The sequence below is a fragment of the Chionomys nivalis genome, chromosome 1 (assembly GCF_950005125.1).
Source record: "Chionomys nivalis chromosome 1, mChiNiv1.1, whole genome shotgun sequence".
NCBI classification, from domain to species: domain Eukaryota; kingdom Metazoa; phylum Chordata; class Mammalia; order Rodentia; family Cricetidae; genus Chionomys; species Chionomys nivalis.
Genome location: NC_080086.1, coordinates 126586504 through 126594366, shown reverse-complemented (window position 1 = coordinate 126594366; position 7863 = coordinate 126586504). Strand labels below are relative to the sequence as shown.

At 42.8% G+C, this 7863-nt stretch overlaps 1 pseudogene; it reads right to left on the bottom strand.

The window, feature by feature from the left end:
- Positions 1-302: 302 nt before the first annotated feature.
- LOC130883648 (heterogeneous nuclear ribonucleoprotein A3-like) lies at positions 303-1998 on the bottom strand (annotated as a pseudogene).
- Positions 1999-7863: the final 5865 nt, after the last annotated feature.

Here is a 7863-nt window from a genome sequence, read left to right as displayed (position 1 = left end):
ATTCCTTAATTTTTTATCTCTGGTACAACTGCCACAGTTTATCTAATTGATATTTCACTGCATGGAAAAAACAGTTGTACATTTTGCAAACCATGGCTATATGCTTGTTATATGACAGTTCTTAGAAGAAGAATTTCCTATTCAAACTGCAGTAGCTTTGCTGACCTGGGATCACCGTTCCTTTGGTGGCACATTTTTACAGTTCCTCCATAGCATTTGGGACAGCGGTCTCAGGGTAACCTGCAGCTTTCCTGACAACTCTTCGAATTACAGCCCCTTTGTGCTGTTTTTCAAACCTTCTGTTATTCATACCCACCACTTCCTCCACCAGATTCATAGCCACCACCATAGAGTTTGCCTGAGCTTCTTCCACCACAACTGCCCCTGCTTCATGGGTTCATAGTTTGATTGCTTCTGTCCACTGTTCCTTCCGGTCATTATGGTCCCCACCATCACCACAGTTACTTCCACCAAAATTTCCTCCTTCATTGTAACCACCATATCCCACCCCCTCTACCACCACATCCACCACCTTAGTTCCCATATCCTGGTCCACCACCACCACGGCCTCCTCCACTACTGTAACCATGACCACACCACAGCTGCGACCATCACCTCCAAAACCATTATATCCACCATAACCACCTCCACAAGTGCCTCTGCTGCCACCGCCTCCACCACCATAGTCTCCTCTTCCATTGAAGTTTCCACCATGACCAAAATTACCTCACCACTTCCAAAGTTTCCTGCATGACCCATAAAGTTGCCAGATCCACCTTCATGTCCGATCTGCGGTTCAGCAGACTGCATTTCTTATTTAGAAAGGGCCTTTTCCACTTAACAATTTTGCCCATTGACCTCTCTGGCATTTTAAACAACATTATCAGCTGTGCCATGATCATCCAAAGTTGCCTGTCTTCCGGAACTTCTATGGTTTCAATCTCGCCATACTTTTGAAAGTAGTCTCTCAGATTCTATTCTTCTGTGTCTTCTTGAATACCACTAACAAACATTTTCTTCACTGTTGGAAGGGCACGGGGCTTCACAGAACACCCCTCCTAGAAAAGGCTGTCTTTGGTTCCAGCACACGCCCATCAACCTGTGTGACTGAGCACACACCACAGCAACCACCTCTTCAATACATGAGTAAGTCACAAACCAAAGTCCCTGGGACGTTGTGTTTGGGGAATCTCTCATTACCACATAGTCTGCAAGCATGCTCCATTTCTCAGAATGTCCTCTTAAGCTGCTGGTTCCATAGTTCAGATCCCCAGTAAACAGCTTCCTCAACTGTTCTGGTTCCTTTGGGTCATGATCTCCATTTGAGATCAGACTTGCCTCTTATTCTTAATCATATTCCCCACATAGCTCTGCTGATTAAAACCCCTTCCTGACTTTTCACCACTGCTTCTGCTTGTCATGAGTGGCTAACACTGGAAGCCCCAGAGTCAGGCCCCTAGATTAGGACCCCATCAACCTAACTAGAGATAGAATCATTTTTACTAATAACGTCAAGCTAACCTATGAGTAAATGTGTTCACCTGATGAGGGTCCAGTTGGATATATGGAAATGTAGGGAAACATTTGCTGTGCATTCTTAACTTAAAACAGGGGAAGAGCATATCCATAATGCAAGTAAAACAATGTATTCAGTAGGATTCCAATCCTGAAAAATAAAGAACTCTCTATTTTCCAAGAACAAAATGGGAAATGTTTCTCTTGGTGATGGGATTGTTTTCTTCTTTGTACTTTTACTATTTCCCCTAAATGACCATATGTTTCTACTTTAATCTGAGAAGTCAAACTTGAGAAATTTTTGGTTAGATGAATGATCCCATAATTGTGTTTATTTCTCCACTATCCATTCATATTCTGACATGGTAATACACACTATATGTGTGCCTATACATGTATGCTGTTTTCATATGTACGAGGTGCTCGGATGTATATGGTGTTCATGTGTCTGCATGTTCCAAAGTTCTGGATTCCACCTTCCATTTCTACCAGAATGGCCTCTTGTGAACTCTCCAATCCTCCACACACTCAGACCACTTTTCTAGAAAGATGAACTCCAAGGACTGAAACTCCTGCCTTCTTGTGAGGGTTTCTAGAAGGTGACCTTTCCCAAGCTCAGCTTGGATAGGATCATCATGGACGCTGCTTTTGAGTCCCAGGGTTACTTTCTGGGAAGCTAGCCTACAGCTTGGCTCATAAACCCTTTAACAGGGGTATTTAAAAGTGATTCCTACATTATTAGAATATAACGAGGACACGCCAAGAGAGTGAAACCCTAAAACTGCCCAGCTTCAAGGATACTCTGAGACATACTACCGCGTGGGCACCCTCAGACTCAGTGTAGGGAGCTGGACTCCCTGTTCTAGAGTTACTATCAGACATTTGGATTTCTTCTGGCATTAGCAACATTCTCTCTTTTCTTGTGCATTTTCTAAGACAGTTTCAGCAGGACAGTGTGTTGGACTTCAGCATACAGTATGTGTTCTCCCATCCCCTTTTCCTTTTGAGTCTGGGAGGTCCCCTCTCACATTCTAGTACTTTTTTTTTGGTAAAATGCCTGCATATCCTTAGCCACCAAGGCAGGGTCTCTGGCAACCCAAGTCTGATCATCACCATATACCTGTAAATAATTAATAAGCCGTGTTTGGTTAATAAGCAACATCCAGCTCTGAGATTAATAACAGATTTTAAAATCTAGATACAGCTGGTGATGATTAGTGACACAAGGTTGTCTCAGTGTTTCAAAGCATTAGCTTAGAGAGGGACTAAATGCTGCCAGATGTGACCAAGCTTGAAAAATAACAAATAACAACAACAACAACAAAATAGAGTGTAAGGGGGTTTTAGAGTATGCAGGTTCATACACACGCACCCACAGTGGGATGTCCTTGACTCATACAAATACCAACTCTGTCATCACCTCCCAAGACCCTGTGACTCCTCCTCGTTGTTATGACTCTCTTCACCTCCTCATTTCCCTAGAGCGAGCATCCTTTTTCAATCAAAACTTGGGGCTCAATGATTGGCCATGGGTTCAATGAAGAATGCCACGGAAAGGTTGGGAGAAATTGCTTTCTCAATAGTGAGGTGTCTGCAGCGATTCCCAGAGACCACATTCATTTAGCCACACTGAGCAGCTTCCCTAGGTTCCAAGCAGAAGGTGAATTTTGCCCAGCGGGGCTCATGGTTTCCCACTCAAGTTCTTCCTGGCATCATATACCTCTTCTGATGCCTCATGCTACCTTTCTCCACAGTGGCAGTTACAGTTCTTATGGTGAGTTCCTCTGGCTTTTGTCTGCTTTCTTCAGCCCCCAATGGATGGTTCAGCAGGGAGCCTTCTCTGCTCTCTGCTCACAGGGGACCTTCTTCAGTCAGTCCTAACTTTCCTCTTCCATCCCTCCAACTGATTCTTTCTTCCCTTGGGCACCAGGTACTTCTCACAAATCCTTTCTTCCCCCTCTTGACAGTGGATTTGAACCCATCTTCCAACTTTCTCCTCAGCATGGGTTCTATCCTAAATGATTGAGAATGACCCAGAAACGTCTACTTATACCATTGCACAACATATGGGGGAAACTCCTGCAGGATAGGTGAAGAATGTCTTACCCCAGGGCCACTATCCTCTGGGAAGTCTCTATGGCTTTCCAATTCGCAATCTAACCACACTTCTCATGGGAATCCAGGACGAATTCGATAGTAGAACCCTTGCCTAACATGTACAAGGCTCTGGATTCTCCACAAGTACATGTTTGAACCAGTTTCTTCATCTATAAGATAGAGAAGTTACTAGGTGATTCATGGTCTCTGTCAGCGTCTACACTTGGTAAATTCTTCATCCTCAGACTTTTTTCCTTGGTCTGCAAATAAGGCTCTTATGGTATTTACATCTTAAGTATCATGTGTCATTGTGTAATGGAAAGACCTTTCTTATCTCAACAGAATTTATAGGTAGAGTGAAAGAGATGAAGGGGGCACAGGGCTCCCACAAACATCATTTTACATGTTGTCTTGACTTAAAGTCCCTCTAAGAGTTAAATTTCTCCTGGGGCCACTAATCTTCTAACCTGTGTTTAATATTCCAATAGAAATTATTCTAGAAGGGCTGAGCTCCCAAAGTCCAGTCAAAGAGAGGGAGGAGCGATAATATGAGCAAAGGGGTTAAGACCATGATGGGGATACCCACAGAAACAGCTGACCTGAGCTAGTGGGAACTCAGTGACTCCAGAATGACAGCAGGAGAACCTTCACAGGACTGTCATCCTCTGAATGTGGATGACACTTGTATGGCTGTGGCAGTCTGTGGGGCCATTGACAGTGGGACAAGGACTTCCAGAAAGACTCTGAGAGGAACAAGAGAACAGCCTGGACTTCTAGTGTAGCAGGCAGAAGTATTGCTCTCTGCATTCTTGCTACCGAGAGCAGATTTTCTTTTAATTGTTTAACTTTATTTTATGTGCATTGCTGTAAAAGTATCAGATTCCCTAGAACTGGAGTTACAGACAGTTGTAAGCTGTCATGTGGGTGCTGGGAATTGAACCTGGATCCTCTGGAAGAGCAGCCCATGCTCTTAACCACTGAGCCATCTCTCCAGTGCTAAAGGGTAAATTTATTGGTTTACTGGAAAGCAAGATTGAAAGAACTAGTTGTGATGTGTTCTGGCATGCATACTCCCACGGAAACAGCAGGAGACACGCTGGGGTGCCATGGAGATCTCCTGCGGCTGCTGCCTGGGGAGCACACGGCTTTGTACTATGTCTCTCTGAACCTCAGTTTTCTCATCTACAAACAGAGATCAGAATTTCAGGGCACCAAATTTTCTTCCAACTTGAAAACTCTACTGATTCTACGTCCAAATTGGATGGCCCAGTTGGGGCCCTTAGGGTTTAGTAAATATTTAATTAGTTTACATATAAACTGAGTCGTTTCTAGACAGGTGATATAAGTACTCTTCTTTCCGCTTAAGTATTCATTTGAGACTTTAAAAGAATGGGAAAAAACAGAATACAAGACTTTAAAAAAATCTGTAAGAGACTTAAAACATTTCGTATTACTGAGAAAGAGCACAAAGAAGCTGGTGGCCAGAACTAACATTATACAGCAGCGGTTCTCAACCTTCCTGATGCCGTGACCTTTAATACAGCTCCTCATGTTGTGACAACATGTTGCTGCTTCACAACTGTAATTTTGTTACTGTTATGAATCACAATATAAATATCTGCATGCAGGATATGTGATATGTGACCTCCCCAAAGGGACAGTGACCCCCAAATAGAGAATCATTGCTATCAGTGGAGATAAAATGGCAGTCTAGACACATACTGACAATAAAGTATAAGAAGCTAGAAAGCAAGGAAGGGAGGAGGAAGACAATGCTAACTTCTTATTTATCACTATTTTATTAGAATATCTAATGAAGAATGAACATTATGATCAGGACAAAATCTGTTTAAAATTTTATAAATCCCACCATTCCCCTTTCGGGTGTAACTAGATGTACCTCAAAAGCCCAGGCGTATTTCTGAAAGAGAGTTGGGGTTATAAGAGCCTCCCCCACTGTCTCTTTCACATATCAATGAAATCCTGTAACAAGAATACCCCATGGGAGAGTTCCAAGACCTCTACCTCATCTGTCTCCAGAAGTCTCCACAGTGATGACTGAGGTTCTTGGTGCACTGTGGGGTGATGCACAGGACCAGAAGCTACAGGTTCTTCATAAAGCAACCTTTGTGAGAATAGTTTTTGGAACTTTTCCCCTGGAGGCTCAAGTTCCTGGCACATATTCAGTACCTATTAGATAATGGCTAAGTAGAAACATATTGAACCAAGAAAAATTATTTAAAAATATTTATTAGGGTCAGCAATTTGACTGGGTGCATAAAAATACTTGTCACTAAACCTGAGTTTGATCACTGGAAACTACATGGTAAATGGAGAGAACCAACTCCTGCACGTTGTCCTTGGACACTTGCAGGGTACACACATGCACACAACACACACACACACACACAAGATATATAGATAGATAGATAGATAGATAGATAGATAGATAGATAGATAGATGATAGATAGATAGATAGATGATAGATAGATAGATAGATAGATAGATAGATAGATAGATAGATAGATAGATATAGAGAGATGGATGAATGGATAGGTAGGTAGATAGATAGATAGATGTTGAAGGAGCTGCGGGCTGCATTCCTGCAGCCCAACTCCTGGCCGCCTGGCTAGCTTATGCTCCGAAATAACAACACACAGACTGTATTCATATAAACACTGCTTGGCCCATTTCTATTAATCTGTGTAGCACCAGTCTTACCAGGAAAGATTCAGCATGTCTGACCTGGTGGCTTGCTTCATTGTGTCTGCCCTCAAGAGCAGAGGCATGGCATCTTACCTCACTTCCTCTTCCCCCCAGCATTCTGTTCTGTTTACTCCAGCCACCTATGTTCTAACCTATGAGGCCAAGCAGTTTCTTTATTAATTAACCAATGACCTTCCCACATCAGATAGATAGATAGATACATAGATACATAGATACATAGACAGACAGACAGACAGACAGAAGGTAGGTAAGTAGATAGATAGATAGATAGATAGATAGATAGATAGATGATAGATAGATGTAAAAAATAGAGACAACATATTAACTAGTGAAACAGCCCATCTATATCTACTCCACACAAAGCCATCTCTAAACTTTGTCAGAGTACATCATGCCTTTTTCTGGAACCATTCCTTGGTCACCCACCCACCCAAGTGTGCAGACTTCACCTACATTCATCCAAGTCTGTTTGAGGACAAGCACTTTCTCTTCTGCTGACCTGCTGGCCCCAGATGATGCTGTGTCCCAAATGGACGGAAAGTACCCAAAAACAGCACAACCACCCCCTCCAATTTTCAGCTTCAAAGTAACACACCCCCCACCGAAAAAAAGAAAAAAACCTCAAAGTCTAAAGAAGAACCAAATTGTTCAGGTCGGAGGTGAAAATGGGGGGAGGGGAGTCGATTGCTGTGCTTTGAACAGGCTGTTGGAGGTTGCCAGGTCCTGAGCAAGTATCATTAAAGAAAAGCACATGCAAGGACACCCCAGTGTCTGTTCTGCTTTGAAGACAAACATCCCCCCATAATTAGAAACAGCTTTAGTCACATGCCAGATGTCTGGGCTTCCCTTCCATTTTCAGAAATATCATGAAGAACCATTAGCGACAGTGTGAAATGTCCTGGCTTGTCTTTATTTTTTAATCTGCCCTCCCTTATGTTTTCAATCTGACAAAACAGTGCCATTTGATTCCTCTTAAAGGTTTTTGTGTGCTGCAGAGAAGGGGCTCATGGTGAGGATATAATGCATCAAACGTTGATCGCCGAAATCCTACCACACACAAAGAGCTTATAAAATTTTCACAAAATGTCTTTTAATAATCTCTCTTTCTCTGTTACAGAAACACACATGCACACACAGAGAGAGAGAGAGAGAGAGAGAGAGAGAGAGAGAGAGAGAGATCAATGAGTCTTGAGCACTACCTAGGAAGAATGGCTGAAAGTTCTTACAAGCAGGAGGTCTGTGGCATGAGGGCCTGAGTCATCTTCTCCCTGAATCCGGCGCTCATAGGATGGTAAACACGTTACAGAGTGGTGCTGGAAACATAATCTTGCGTATATATAAATGCCACTGAACTGTATGCCAGAACACGGGGAACTTGTGTAAAACACATCTCAATAATACATCTTTAAAGAAAGCAATAGGGTGGTTGCTGGAGGAGGCTGAGCCTAAGCATCTCTTGATGAAATTGCTACTTCCCTTGTATTTACTGGAAGAGGAAGGATTTGTCTTCTGACACACTTTTT